This window comes from Manis pentadactyla, chromosome 11 (assembly GCF_030020395.1).
Source record: "Manis pentadactyla isolate mManPen7 chromosome 11, mManPen7.hap1, whole genome shotgun sequence".
Lineage (NCBI taxonomy): Eukaryota > Metazoa > Chordata > Mammalia > Pholidota > Manidae > Manis > Manis pentadactyla.
In genome coordinates, this window is record NC_080029.1 from 32,478,601 (window position 1) to 32,494,840 (window position 16,240).

The following is a 16,240-nucleotide window of genomic DNA, read 5'->3' on the forward strand; positions in this document are numbered from 1 at the left end:
TATCAAACTAGGGGTTTTGCAGCTCTCTTGGTGGCAGGTCGCGTGGAGGGGTGCTAGGCCCCACTGCTGGGAGGAAGGGGCTCTGCTTTCTTTCCACTTTGGGTCATCCACTCGGGGAGGGAGCAGGAATGACAGCCACAGGAGAAAGATTACCCCTAAAAATGAAATCTGGGGGCTTCTTTCAAAAGAAGGGCAGCATACACGCTGGATGGGTGCATAAGAGCAAACCAGTTTAGGCCGGAGGAGGGTGATGCTGTGGGAAGAGCAAGAACTGGGGCCAGGGGTGCCTGAGTGAGGACTCCAGCCTTGGCCTGTCCAGCCCTGTACCTGTGGACATCTCCACTTAAAAACCCACATGGACTTCCCGCTGCTCCTAGGAAAAACCCCGCTACTTTCAAGGCTCGGTGTGATCTAGCCCTGCCTCGTGTCCCTCATCTGTTCCCAGACCCACGGCCTGGACCTAAGCCATCCCTGCTCTCCACAAGGCCCTTCCTCCGCCCCCCCCCCCTCTTCTGGGTAGTTAATGCCCCTCAGCTGCAGCCCTCTCAGAATCCCTACCTGCCTAAGGAGGGCTTCTGTACTAGGTTTCTCAGAGAAACAGATTATCTGTATCATCTGTATCTATACCCTCTCAAGAGAGAGATTTTAAGGAGATGGCTCACATGATTGTGGGGTCTGGCAAGTCCCAAATTCAGAGGGCAGGCCAGCAGACTGGAAATTCAGGTAAGAGTTCATGTTGCAGCCTTGAGTCCACAGGTCAGCAGATTGGATAATCGGGCAAAGTTTCTATGGTGCAGTCTTGAGGCAGAATTCCTTCTTCTGAAACCTCAGCCTTTGCTGTTAAGGCCTTCAACTGATTGAACGAGGCCCATCCACGTCCTGGATGGTTATATGCTTTACCTGAAATCCACTGATTGTAAATGTTAATCTCATCTAAAAAATACCTTCACAGAAACGTCTTAGTCTGGTGTTTAACCAAACAAATAGGTACCACAGCCTAGCCAAGATGACACATAAAATAAATCCTCACACTTTCCCAGACTTCAAGGACAGATCAGGGCCCTCTCCCCTCCCCCAGCTCCCATTACACACTATGCTAGGGTTGTGCAAACCTCTCCCGCATAGAGCTATGGCTCTTCCTAATGTTATCTGCTTAGTTTTACTGTTCTCCAGATTTTCCACCATGTGCAAAAGGCGTGAATTCATGATATTTAAATTCTCAGGACTCCAGGTTTTTATTGAACATGACAATTTAGGTTTTTCTGCAATTTTGATCAATTCCCAACCATTATCTCTTCAAATATTGCTCCTCTCCCATTCTCTCGTTGTTCTGGATATGCTAGCTGAAGTGTGCTAGATTTTGTTATGTGCTGCTCTGTTTCTTAGCCAAGGTTGCTTCCATTTTCTCTTGTCCTCCCTTACCTGACCATGCTACCTGCAGGGTGGTTTTATCTTTCGGAAGTATCTCCCAGCTTCCTCAATGTCTCTTCAGCTGTCTTATTCTGCTGTTCAATGCATCAATTTTAATAAATAATTCTTTAAAACTGTACTTTTCATTCCTAGAACTTCTATTTGGCTGGTTTCCCACCAATTTTTCTGTATTATTCTCTTGAAAATTACTTATAATCACTTGAAATATTTATTCTATGTTTCCAAATTTTTCTGTTATTTTCACTTCCTAGGGGTGACTTCTTGTTTTTGTTTTTGTATTTACTGATTATCTGTTAGGGTAGTTTGTTTCCCCCTGTGGTTTGTAATTTTTGATGGGAAGCTCATCTTCAGTGGGGGATGCTTTTGCTGAAGGATATCTGTGAGCCCTAGGCTGTGAAAATGTCCTTAGAGTACTTTGGATTTTGCTTCTGTCAGGGCCCTACACTTTGGATTAAACTTTATGCTAACTTTTTGGCACAGGAGTCCTGGGACCAGTGGCATACCAATGCTGTGGGAATTTCTCTTCCATGTGGGGCAGACCTAGACCTGCCATCTTTCACAGAAATTTTCTCCTACCCACACCCAGGATGGGGAGAATTTTGTTGCTCCTTCTGCAGGCCTGATTGATAAAGTTTTCCCAGCCTCTTTTTTCCCCCACAGGACACTCTTAAGGCTCCAAGCCTTAAAAGGATAAATTCAGAGTGATAAACTCCTGCTCTTCTGGGAGCCTGGGGCTGTCTCCTGTCTTTAAAAGGGCCTTAGAACTCTAGGCTCCAGGCCTTAGGACCCTTATCTAGTTAAAATCCCTTGAGTCATAGGCTTAGCTCTAACTCCTTATTCTGGCTTTGAGTTCTTGTGCTATCTCTGGAATCTGAGAATTTTCCTTTCTTGTTTTTGAGCTGAGCTGTGTATTTTCAAGTGTTTTTCTTATATTTTGTTCAGCATTTCTATATGGTAGCAAGAGATGGGCTGTCTGAAATAGCTCACTCTGACATGTTAGGAAAAGTGTTCTGATGCATTGATCTGCGTAAGTAATGTTACTCTTCCCCACTAGATTGTAAACTCCTTGAGGCAAGGGTGTTGGCTTTTGCTCCCAGAAAGGACTGAGCATCTGGTGGAAGCTCAATAAGCATTTTTGAATGAATGAATGAGCGAATGAATGAAGATACTCTCTCTAGGGACATTACTAATTCATAAGGCTGTTGGGAGAATTTAGCAAGAGAAAGTATGTCAAATACTTGGTATATGGTGGGAACAAAGAGACAGTATCTATTAATAATCATGCATATTAAGGCAAAGGCCTTATCATGGTTTCCCTGTAATTCAGCTCCCACCCCTTATCTCACACCTGAGTCCTGGCCTACAATGTCAGACGGGTTCTATGGGCTTGATGTCCTGACACTTCCTCTAAGTACAAAGGTCAGCCCTTCCCACCAAAACAGCCACGGCAGCTTGGTTTTAACCTGAGCCTTAGGCCTGATTATGAATTGGCTGAAGTTGTTCCACCATCCCTGTTCCCTGTCTAGGGGTCCCTGACAGAGCTATTCCCAGTGATCCCTTATATGACCAGGATTTTTTTCTAGAAATCTCGTATTTGAGAGGCTTGTTGAGGAAAAATGCATTTAATAAGTAATCATTGATTTATTCTTGCACTTTAATGAATCAAGGACATTCAACTGCCAGGGCTTCCCATCAGCATAAGGTAAGATAATTTTAACCCAAAGCAAGGAAACATAACATTTTAATCAGGCTGTGCAGATTTTCCCGGGTGAATGCATCGGGGACCCTCCCATTCCTAACCCAGGCATTTGAAGACTCCAAATGAGAAATTTCTGCCCCCAGGGGCGCCACCAATAACAGCAGTGCTTTGCAAATCACACCCAAGGAGGACACAAAGGGGTGTCTAAGATGGCACCCAGGGGTTACAAACATTACAATCCCATGAAACTAGCTGGCAATGGTATGAAGCAAGAGGGGAACTGACAGCATTTATAAGGGGGATTTACATAGCTTCAGGGAAAAGAATTTAAAATCTGTGTGTGTTTGTGTGTGTGTGTGTGTGTGTGTGTGTGTGTGTGTGTGTGTGAGGTAACATCCCCTTGGGCATGCTGGAAGGTATACTAAACCAGTGAAGGGAACTTTGAGCTATGTATTATAAGTAATATATATTAAATGCCTATTACATATCAGGCACCCATTGAACTTAATGCTCCTCCTCAAAACCAAACCTTGAAATTAGTGCCATCCCGCACTTCACAAATGAGGAAACTGAGTCAGAGGGCCCTTAACTAACTCGCTCATGCTCACGCAGCTAGAATCAAGAGGCAAACTTGTTTGATTCCCAGCCCCGTATCCAGCCACCGGAGGCCTGCATCTCCTGCGCATGAGAAATAAGAATTCTAGCTCTGGTTCCCAACTCTGGCTGCTTGATGGAATCTCCTGGGAGCTTTAAAAAAATAATGATGTCTGGGTCCAACCACTGGAGATTTTTGTTTAGTGGGGCATCAGGATTTTTAAAAGCTCTCTAGGTGATTCCAACATGCAGCCATGGCTAAGTGCCACTGGCGTCGTGGGTACCAAGTTCATGAAGGTTATTGATTATAAATGTCACCTGGCCTGACTATGTGCAGGATGAAAAAAACAGGCCAGAGAAGCCCATGATTGGAGCCCAAGTTCAGACTCTAAGATCTGTAACTGGGCTGGTTCAGAAGCAAGCTGGGAAACAGGCAACAATAACAACATGACAATAACAACAATGGTTGGAACAGAATTTGGATAGCAACTTATTGTGCCATACCAGGCACTCTACAGGCTATATTTCACAGCAACATTCATCACAGTGACATTATGAGGAAGGTGCAACAGTGAATTTCTCAATTTTATGAATGAGGACACCAAGGCACATAGAGGTTTAGTCCAGGGTCCCTCAACTAGGCTGGGTTGGGCTGCTGACCCCTAGCTTCCCTGTGCCACCTCCAGTCTGAGGCAATCTCCAACTTTGCAGCCCCTGGGTCCTCTCAGAACTGTCACACCACCAGGGGCCCTGGTGCCTGATTTGCTGGGTCCCTGTTCTGCACTGGGGAGGTGGTGGTGGACAATAAAGATGGGTAATGGGGGGAGTCCTGTGCCCTACTGGATATCACAGGCTGGTAGGGAAAGTAAGGCCAGAGTACCCAGGCTCTTAGGGCAGGTGGAGGAAGCCAGGGCTTTGGGTGGACAGGGCTTGGGGGAGAGGTGGGCACAGAGGACTGTGGAGGGGGGTGGGGGCTCCGCCTTAGCCCCCAGTGGATGGAGGGATCCTAACCACTGGGCAGAGGGCATCTAAGGCCCACCAAGCCCTCAGGGGGCAAACGTCTGGGGGGGTGCTCCCTGGGCCCTGGTCTGCTCCCTGCATAGCTCCTGGGTGGAGACAGATAGGAGTTAAAACACACTCAGGTTCAAGTCCAGGCACTTCAACTCTGTGGAACTCTCTTCCTTACCCATAACATGCTGTCCTGACAGGTTTGCTGGGCAGATTGAACCAAACTGTACACAGTCTGGCACTGAGTGGATGCCCCCTTAGCCTACACTTCATCACCAGGACCCATGTGGCTACCCAACCAGTTTCCGAGTTCTGACTTTCCATGGTGAAATGGAAAGGGCCTGGCATTGGGCTCATGGAAATGCCCAACAGGCTGAACTGTTCACAGCTGGCAGGGCAGCTGATGACTCACCCTTCCCGGAGAGATGCCCATGTTAACCCAGAGACTTCATTCCAGTCAGTGCCTGTTACCAGCACAGGTAAGTCAATGGTTCCCAGCCGTGGCTGCACAGGAGAGTCCGTGGGGGCCCAGCGAACGGCAGGGGTGGAGAGGGCTGTAAGTCCTGAGGCCCAGGACACACCCAGACCTCCCAAATCAAGATCTCAGGGCTGAGGCCTAGGCGACAAAATTTCTTACACAGTCTCTTTCAGGCACCCCCTGAGGGTCTTTTGTGTTAGAAGACCAGCGTTTGTTTAAAATGCAGATTCCAGGCATAGCCTCCAAGCCAGATTAATCAATGGGCCCCAGGAGTCTACCCTTCAACCCCTTCCTGAGGGTTTTTTCTTTTTTCTTATTTTGTTATTATTTTATTTGCACAATAAGGTGTAGGAACTCTGCTGCTTGGAGGAAACTAGGGGAGGAATAAACAGGCCCAGTACCTGTGTGTACCTGGCTGCAGTGAGGAAGCACCTTCCCTTATGGAGGGCTCATTCCATGGGGGCAGGGCCAGGGAAGGTGGCGGGGGTGGGGGGTGGTCTTGGAGGAGATGAGGCTACATTCCTCATTCCTTAAGAATGAATTTCTAAGACAGATGCACCCCTATGTTTATCGCTGCTCTATTTACAATAGCCAAGATATGGAAGCAACCTATATGTCCATCAGTAGATGAATGGATAAAGATGTGGTACATATACAAGATGGAATATTACTCAGCCATAAGAAAAAAACAGATCCCTACCATTTGCAACAACATGGATGGAGCTAGAGGGTATTATCCTCAGTGAAATAAGCCAGGCGGAGAAAGACAAGTACCAAATGATTTCACTCATATGTGGAGTATAACAACAAAGGAAAACTGAAGGAACAAAACAGCACCAGAATCACAGAACCCAAGAATGGACTAACAGTTACCAAAGGGAAAGGGACTGGGGAGGATGGGTGGGAAGGGAGGTATAAGGGAGGGGAAAAAGAAAGGGGGTATTACGATTAGCATGTATAGTGTGGGGGGGCACAGGGAGGGCTGTGCAACACAGAGAAGACAAGCAGTGATTTTACAGCATCTTACTACGCTGATGGACAGTGACTATGAAGGGGTATGTTGGGGGGGACTTGGTGAAGGGGGAAGCCCAGTAAACATAATGTTCCTTATGTAATTGTAGATTAATGATACCAAAAAAAAAAAAAAATATATATATATATATATATATGGGGAAAAAAAGAATGAATTTCTAAGGGTAGAATTTCAAAGGTGGTAAATCCAGAGGGCAGGAGGAGCTTTCATTCATTCATTCATTCATTCATTCATCTATCTATTTTTTCCCCCTAACTCACTTCCAGGGCTTATCGGCTCACTCTCAGGCAGCCTTCAAGGTGGTCTCCCCTAGCCTGTCAGCCTGGGCTGGAAGGACCCACTCAAGGACTCACCCATCCTCCAGGGAAGTGACCCAGGAGAGAGTGTAGGGGGAGGCTTTCAGTCCTGGGAGAGCTCCTGGAGCTCCTGCTGCTGGTCCAGGGATCTGACCTGACTGTCCCCAGGCCCATGGAAACCCAGGACTGGGAATCAAAGAGACTAGGGTGTAAATGGTCCCCAGCCTGGCTGAGAGATCCGTAGGAGCTAGACACAGGGTGGCAGCCATGGCTCAGGTAACCACGGGACCATCCCTGCAACAGGCTCCAGCTTCTCCTCCTGAAGCAGCTCTGAGGCACGTCTGCCCAAGCTGAGCCACCTTTCCTCACAGCATGTCTGTGTCCAAGGCAACACATCCTCATTCACGCATTCATTCTTTCACCCCTTGCTATGTACCAGACACTGTGCAAAGCTCTGCAGGTTAGCCATGACTGAAGCAGGCAAGGCCCTAATCTCGTGGACTCTGTATATAAGAAAGGAAACACACAACAAAACACTGAATTAATGTATAAAAATCAAGTCTCATGGTGTTAGGAAGAAATTTGAAGAGAGATAAGGGAGAGAGTGTGACTAGAATGGAAAGAGATGAGCTATTTTTGCTCAGAGGTAGGAAAGCCTCTAAAGAGAAGACACAGAGCATAGGCCTGAAGGAAGGTGGGACATACAGATTTTGGGGAAGGAACAGCAGGTATGAAGGCTATGAGGTCAGAAGGAACTTTTTGTGTTTGAGGCATAACAAGAAAGTCAACATGATTACAGTGGAAGTGTAGTTGGGCAGTCCAATCCGGGGAGGGTTCTTGACTCTGACAGAGAAAGAATTCTCAAACAGGTCAGACAAGTGTAGGTAAGGAAGGAATTCATTAAAACAAGAGTTGTAGTTAATGCACCAACCACATAAGTAGTAGACAGCAAGGAAGAACAGAGGGGGAAAAGGGAAGTTCATTGAACTCCTGCTCGACACAAGGCAGATCCCTTGCTAACTCCTGAAGCCAGGCTCACCTGGCATCTAGTGTCTGCTTGAATCTGCACAGCATGGGAACTAAGCCCCTTCCACCCCAGGATTTTGGAGAGCTGTGGAGCACTGGATGAAGCAAAATTATGTCCTGAGAAGTTCCCAAAGCAAAGAAAGGAGATGTTTGGGCAGGTTACTAAAGAGCTACAGTCCTGTCCAGGTCACCCAGGTGATGGAAATTTGCAAGCCCAAATCAGAGATCTCAGTAGCCCTTCCCTACTGTCTGAAGTAAAACAGAGAGAGAAGACTTGTGCTTAAGTCTAGAAAACTGAATGAAGTAGTGAAGTAATAAAGACACTTACCACCAGGAAAGGGGTTTCTTATTAGCCTCCCAAGAGGCTTGGAAGAGCATGGAGACAAAACGCAATAAGCTGAGCAGGAGAAGGTTTTATTTAAGGCAAAGTACACACTCAAAGAAGGGAGTGCAGGCAGCCTCAGAGGAGAGGTGCACTTAAAGGCTTAGGATTCAGGTTATTAAGGATTTCAGGAACGGGGTAAAGGACCAAGGGAACATAGGCTGACATATGGTCTGATAATGTCTATCTACAGTGGTAGAGACATTAACATGATCAGTCCTCTAGATAGTCTGTAAGATAGACTTTACATGAGGAATTCATTGGTCCTGTTCTTTTCCAAGATAGTGGTTACCCTCAAGCAGTGGAAACATACCCTTTAAGGATGATTACCCTGCCTTAAGACAGAACTGGTTGTTGGCTAATCACATAAAATATGTCAGGAATCTTACCTCCTAACTCCCTGGTTTTTAAAATGGAATCTTAGCTTTAAGATGGAGTCCCTCCTGTTCTTACTATACTAACTATTTATATTTCAGCATTTTTGATCATAGGCAGGAAAAATTAATCATGATGCTTGTCCCATGTCCCTGCCCCACCTCAGAAGGAAGGAGAGTGTGGTAGCAAGTCGGGGTGGAGAGGCAGGCAGGGCCACGTCACTGCAGCTTACCGGGATTCCAGCTTCTCTATGTGTCTGAGAGGAGGCCATGGGAGTTCTGGGCAGAGGAGTGACAAGACCTGGCTTAGGTTTACAAAGGTCATTCTGGCAGCCATGTAGAGAACAGACGCTGGGGGTCAGGGATCTGGGGGCAACAGGGAGCAGGGAGACCTGTCAGGAGACAACTGCAGAAGGTCAGGGAGAAAAGGTAAGAACCAGGGGGTTAGCTTTGGAAGAGCAGGAGCATGGCTTTGAAAACTGTCAATGCATTATGAGAGTTAAACTGAGAGGACAGACAGTGGAATGGAGATGCCTGAGAGGAACGAGAGGCAAGGGTGAGTCCCAGGTTTGCCATGTGAGCTTCTAAGCGGATGGTGCAGGTGAGGGGAAGTTAAGAAATCTGCTTGGGACCTATGAAGTTTGAGGTGTCCATTAGCCACCCTGATGGCGAGGTTGAGTGTGAGGTGAGGCTGGTCTGACCCCAGGGGGTGCTGGGAGGGGAGCGAAGGCTGGAGACTCGGATTTCATTGCTGGTGGATGGAACTGACAGCTGCTGTGGGAAAGGTGGGTCCCCAGAGAGACTTATAAGATGGAGAAGGGGAGTGAGCACTGAGTCTGGGCTGCCTCCACGGACAGGACCAGAGGAGGAGGCTGAACCAGCCCCAGTGACTGAAAAAGGGGAGTCAGCGAGGTGAAACCGTGCAAGTGGGGTGTGCTGTAAAAGAAGCTCAGACCATCAGGAAAGAGGGGTAGGAGGTTTAACTGTGCAAATACCTGCCATCACAGACCCTTACATTGGCAAGTTGGAGATCATGGGCAACCTTGACAAGGGAGCTCCAGAGGGGTGGGGGGGGACTTAGGTCTCATCAGAGTGAGCACAGGAGTGAATGGGATGAAGGAGACCGAGATGTAAGGACAGATCTACTTGAGGGATTTTGCTGAACAAGAGAACAGAGACATGGGGCACTAGACCAGCCAGTTGGACCTATAGGGAGGAGGGGAAGAATCTGATGGCCACTGCTGACCTTGCTGAGGGTTTGGGAGCTGTGCAGCGGAGACTGGGATTGCTGTGTTAGCTGGGAGGCTGGCAGGTCTTCTCTTGAGATTGCAAGGAAGAAGGTAAAAGAAGATAAATATGTAGATAACTCTGAAGGAAATGGTGGGCTTCTGCCAGCGTTCTTTCTCTTTGGCTTGAAATTTCACTATAACTGTTTTTGGAAGCCTGACTTTTAGCAACTCAAAAGAAAGATGTTACCTAAAATGCTGCCCCCTTATTACCAGCTAAGAGCATAGTAGAGATAGAAGCTGGTGGAGGAAGGTTCCAGAATAAAGGATCAGCTCTAGTTAGACCCCTTGTGCCTAAGGCTGGGTCTGCCCGGGCTGGGCTGGTCAGAAAAGCTGATCTAGCTAGGGCAGGGGACACAGGACAGAACAGCAGCAAAAGGTCTACAGCTTCAGGACCTGGAACTTTACATACTAGCATATGATGCATGAACTTAGGAACCCACCAGCTCTGTCTGGGGGCTGCGGACACAGAGGGGCTACTGGACCTCTGGCAGGAAGAAGCTCTACCTGCTGTCTCATGGTTCCCAGGGGGTACCCTCCACCCACACCAGTGAAAGAAAGAGGATGACCTTTGTATCTAGAAAAAGGATGTACCAGGTGGGATGCCTCAAGCCATGCGCAATGATGCTTACTACTCAAAATGTGCTTCCTGAACCAGCAGCTTCAACATCAGCTGGGATCTTGCTAAAAATATAGAAGCTCAGACCTACTGAATCAGTTTTAACTTAACAAAATTCTCAGGTGTATTGTAAGTACATTAAAGTCTGAGAAGCACTGGCTTAAGCCCCTAGTTCTTAGACTTGCTGGGTTTTGGAATCACCAGGTTTTAAAAAGTACTGATGCTGAGGTACTGCCTCATCTTTCCCAGTCCTCTCAGAAATACAGATTTTGCTGGTATGAGCAAGGGCCTGGGCTTCAGGAATTTTTAAAACCTCCCAGGTGATTCTAATGGGCTAATTTAACTGCTAACTTTGAGGCCCACTAACTTGAACCATAAAGATATTTAGCTTAGGAGTTAGATTTCAGGGTGGCTCCAGGGTAGATTCAGCAGCCCCCCTAATGTAATTGGGAACTGACCATTATCAGAGTTTTTTTTAATCCTTAGTTGAGCTGCTTCATGGTTATAAGATGGTTGCCACAGCTTCAGAATCATGCACCCACATAAGTTTCAAAATTTGGGAATGGGGTGCAGGGCCAAGGTGATAAGAGCCTGTTCTGTGACTTCTCTCCTTTTGTCCAGCAGGGAAGATCTTTTCCAGATCCCTGCAACAGATGTCCTGTTGGTTCTCACTGGGCAAAGACAGGCTACCCTTAGCCGCTAGGGAGTCTGGGAAAGTGAATTTTTGACTTTTTCATTATCCATAGTAGGAAACAGAAAATGGAGAAAGGGGTTGGAAAGGGCTACTGGGTAACCAGTCACCAGTGTGTGCCATGAAAGGCACTCATGAAATACAAATGCACATGGCAAATTTGACACATTAAATAAGTGATTAGTTATTGTCAGAAAACTGGAAAGATGATGGTCTTCCATTAATTTTCTGTTTTAAATTTATTAGATCAATAAATTCATCATTTTTTCCTGTATAATTTATTTGCTTTATGTTTGTCCAGATCAAAAATAAAAAACAATTGCCAAGATAAGGAAGCAACCAGTGTCCTTCAATAGATGAATAGATAAAGAAGATGTGGTACATACACACAATGGAATATTATTCAGTCATAAAAAGAAGGATATCCTGCCATTTGTGACAACATGGATGGACCTACAGGGTATTATGCTCAGTGAAATAAGCCAGGTGGAGAAAGACAAATACCATATCATTTCACTTTATTTGTGGAATCTAAAGACAAAATAAAATGAAAAGAATAGCAGTAGACTCATAGACACTGAGAAGTGACTTGTGGTTACCAAGGGGGAGGGGATGCAGAGGGTGGGTGGGGAGGGTGAGGGGGATAAAGGGGCACAAAACTTCTCAACCATAATGTCAGTTGGTCAAGGGGATGGAAGCACAGCATGGGGAATATAGCCAATGATTCTGTAACATCTTCCTATGTTGACCGATAGTAACCGCACTACTGGGGGTGAGGATTTAAGGATGTACATAAACTGTTGAACCACTGTATTGCATATTTGAAACCAATATAATATTATATATCAACTATACTTCAATTTCTTTTTTAATTTAAAGGTTTTCTTTAAAATACAAATTCTTTTGAAGGCAGAAATTCCTGTCTGAATGTAAACTTTGTGTTTTGTTCCTAGCTTGGCATCACTACACTCAGTAAAAATCTAGGTGAAGAGACCAAGAAATAAGGTTGCAGACCACATTTATTAATGTTCTTCAAACTAGTAAGTGTGCTGTCCACAGCAGCTGCATAGAAAAACCCGTAAAATTTTACATAACCTTTAATAAAGAAACTCCATTTCTGGGAATTAATCCTAAGGAAATAATCATGTATGCATTCCAGAAACAGTCATCAACAAGCTGCTCATAGCAATTAAAAACTATCTACATCTCCAGTTACAGGACACTAGTTGGATGATACAACTATACAATGTGATACCAAACAGGCATAAAGAAAATGACAACATTGAGTAATATTTAACAGCATGGGAAAATGTTCACAGTATATTAGTAAGTGAAAAAAAGTTTATGGGGCAGGAACTATATAGTATGACCACAGGAAGTATATAGTATAACCACATTTTAATTTTTATAAGTATATTTATGCTAAGAAAAAGAAAACTACAAGAAGACTCTACAAAAGTATTTTCCTTGTGGATGGCATGGCGCCCTCAGGATTATGTGAGATTTTTATGTTTCTTTTGACTCCTTTATAGTAAACATCTTTTATTTTGCTATAAGGAAAGAGTTACTCAGTCCAAATAACCTAGCATGTGTTTGCGGAGCTCTGATTAGGATCTAGGCTTCCTTTTCTCCCCCTCTTCCCTCTACCCCCAGCTAAGCAATAAGCTCCCATTGTTCCCAGATACTTCTGGAACCCACATGGATTTGGCCAAGTTTATGTTTTGATAGAAACTCTCAATGTTTCCATTGTCTGACTAGAGAGTGTGCAAATTATTCATCTTAATTAAGTCTTCCTTAGGTGTTATTTTGACAGAGACTCTTACCCATTGGATTTTATTTACCTCTTCTTTGTTTTAGAAACCAAGAATGAAAGCCTGTATTTGCAAGCAGCATGCTCCCCTGGAGTATCTACATCTGAAAGATGGATGTTCTGCTGAAAGAAATGATAGTCAAGATGGTCCCAGGCTGGCCTGACTTCCCACTCGCCAGTTCCTTAGAGTTTTGAAAGCCAGTTAAGAATTGTTTCTCTGACGGAGTGGCTGCTTGGGTCCAAGGTGAGTCAAAAAATATCCCTTATCAAAGTAGACAAGGTGGTGGTTTCATGAGTGGACATTTATCCTCTCAACTAATATGTGCATTCCTGCTGTGTGCCAGGAGGTTTTGTGGGGAGAAGGGGCAAGTCTAGACAGGTGACCATGGGCAACCTCTCAGAGGTGGTGATGTTTGAGTTGAGACATCCAATGATAAGCAAATCTGGAGGAACAGGGTTCCAGACAGAGAATATAACAAGGGTAAAGACTTGTGTGGGAGTGAACTTGGCCTTTTCTAAGGTAGGAGGGGAGACTGGGAGGTTTTTACTGGGATAAATTCCTACCATGGGGTAACAGAACCAAAAGTTATAGACATTTTTATAACTCTTGATATACATATATATTGGTAGATTGTTTTCCAAATGAGTGTATGTCAGATCATGTGCCCAACCGTTGAGTCATTTTTCCTATGGTATGGGATTCAGAGGTCTACTAGATGGGCAAAGAGACTTTAAAGTTTCTATCTTCTGCATGATTTGAATTTTGTACCAAGAGTATATGTCATTTTAATAATTTAAAGAGACCTAATTTTAGAATTGTTAATAAGCAGGGTAGTAGATACAGTGTTTTATTATTCTGAACATGATATATGCATTATATAAGTTCCATTGAGTATATGAAATATTTGTACAAAAAACACAATTTTTATAAAAAGTATTAATTTATATACTACCAGGTAGCTCTAAATATGACACTTTCACCACATATGCATAAGGATTAGAATTATTACTCTTCAAGATTTTTGCTTCTTTTTTTAGGTTCAGGCTCTGTTTTGCTGTCATGTCAAATAAGGCACTGGATCCTCAGTAGGTTTCAGTTTTTTGTCAAATGGGAAGAAAGATCTGACCAACCTCTCATTCTCTCCTAACAGAATTGTTCAGGAAATTAAATGAAATAGTAAATGGGAAAGCACTCTGCAAGTTTTTAAATGTAATCGAATAGAACAGAAGAAAGAGAATTGGGAAGGAATTTTCATCTGCAGTGGATTCTCCTTTTACCCACATCTTACCCGGGCCTACAGCTTCTCAGTGCAGCCTCCAGGACCCTCCCACTCACCTTGATCTCTCCATTCCCTAGTTTCTGTCTCGAATATTCTTACACCTAAGGCTGTGCAATGTGATACTTTCATTGTTTTGTATGCACTCATGATGACTGCTCCCAGAGGAAGGTCCAGTGGAGGCATGATAACCTGATGTAGGGTTTTAGGCATTAGTGAGCAGGTAGAGGAGAGGAGATATCTGGAGGAAAGGGTGGTCTTTTCAGATACTAAAATTACAAAGAGTTGGAGGTGTTGGGAAGAGCTTCAAATTAGACTTTAGTAGAATTAAATTCTCGTCTGGGTATTTCAATGACTAGTTTTGAGCATGTCAAATTTTTTCACCTTCCTGATTTCAGTTTCTTGAGCTGTGGGGCTCAAGAAATGGGGCTATGAAATTTGTCCTGCCTGCTTCATTAAGGTGTTTTAGGGATTTAGTGAACCAATGCACATTAACAAGCTTTGCAAAAGGTGAGAGTTTTGTCAAATTTGAAGGGCCTATTGCTGCTATTTAATGACTGCATTTGTGCCCAGTAGGGTAACACAAGGAGCATTCACATAATGCTTGCTGAATGAGGCTGGAGGGAAGGGATTCCTCTCACTGGGTCCATGTGTCATGGACAGTGCTTGAGCTTTGTCTTTAGACAGAACCTGGTTTACAGCTTATTTCTGCCATTTCCTACCTGCAAGTTATTAAACCTCCCTGTGGTCAGTTTCATTTATGTTCACCAATATCCAGTTCTCCTTGCCATGCCCCCAGCACATGAAGACTCAGCAGCTGGGTGGGGCCGTGAGACTAGTTCTGGAAGTTTACTTCCAGGCTGAGTGAAAAGCTCATGCATGACTGTCCAGTCTCTTTCTTCCCCTGCCAGAACAATTATGGAGGAGGCCTTGTGTTGACATGGTGGGCCAAAAGATCAAAGCAGCCAGGATTGATGAGTCACTTCACAGAAGGTGTGAGTAGGACATACACTCTCATTTTGTAAAACCACCAAGATTCTTAGAATCATTTGTTATTGCAGCACAAACTAGCCTGTCCTGACTAATGCACAGCCTGAGTCTCAGGTTCCCCTCTTCTGAGAGAATAATACCTACTTCACATGGTGCAGATTTAATGAATGTGTGTCAAGCTCTTAACTCAGTGTTGGCTCACTGCAAGAACTCACTAAATGTTTGCTTGTTGCCCTCCTCCAGCAAACAGTCATTCTTAGCAAAGGTAGACAAGACAACCTGACCAGACCTTTCCTTAGGCCTCTGAGGCATATCAATGAGGTCACTAGTTCCTTATGCAATTAGGTGCACAGTCCTTATCAAGCAACAGGTATTATGAATTCTGTCTCCCCACACTTCCTAGTTTCTTACATGTAAATCCTGGGACAATAATTTGGGGTTGTTGAGAGATGTGACCCTGACAGCCCTTGACATCCACCTCCCATTTGCACCAAGCAGTGGCACCTCCACTTTCTCCCCACCACTGCCACCAACGGGCCTCCATCCTGCTGGTGGGACTCCGTGCCTGGGGTGGGGTGAGGAGGGAGCCTCCTCTTATTGGCCATGAACTGTCCCCTTGGTACAAAGTAGCAGAACAGAAACATTTGGGAATATCAGTATTTGGCAGGGCCTCTGAACCGCACTTAGTCCATGCCTTGACTTTAATAATAACAAAATAATAAAAACAAAAAAAATTAAAACAGAACTCTGAGCTGTGGGTGCTTTTTTAAAAAATTATTTTTAAAAGAGTTTAATGAAATGGTGGTGGTGTTAGGAGCAAAACATGAACACAGGAGCTCAATAGGGAGAAACAAAACCCCACGAAAAGCTCCTTTCCCTTGTTAATGATGGTTGGATTTGTCTGAGGTGAGATTCTCTGTGGGGGTTTTTGCAACCAGACTGATACTTTCCTCTGCATCAGGAAAACAATTACTTGAATCTCACAATGAGGAACAAGAGAGGTTCAAAAGCCCTTAGAAATATACATCAGGTCTATAGCAGAATTTTCCAGAGTCAGTGACTCAGGATTGCTGACCTGGACATCTTCCCCACCAACAACCCCCCACTCACCCACATGTATTCACACATATACACACATACATCCAGTTATGGAGGAGAGGATGAGTTCTTGGAAACGCTTTTAGCTTAACCTTCAAAGACTCAAAAGAAAATTCAAGTCCATTGTCAAGTCTAGGCCTGGCTGTGG

General features: G+C 44.7%; 1 long non-coding RNA gene across 2 annotated transcripts; it reads left to right on the forward strand.

Annotated features, from left to right (window-relative positions):
• The first annotated feature begins 12,302 nt into the window (after positions 1-12,302).
• On the forward strand, positions 12,303-15,739 carry LOC130679678 (uncharacterized). Of its 2 annotated transcripts, XR_008992700.1 has the most exons (3): positions 12,303-12,414; positions 12,775-12,971; positions 13,766-15,739. It is a non-coding gene; the product is annotated as an uncharacterized LOC130679678 (long non-coding RNA). The 2 variants fall into 2 exon arrangements; XR_008992699.1 differs by lacking the exon at positions 12,303-12,414 and having other exon boundaries at positions 12,521-12,971.
• Positions 15,740-16,240: the final 501 nt, after the last annotated feature.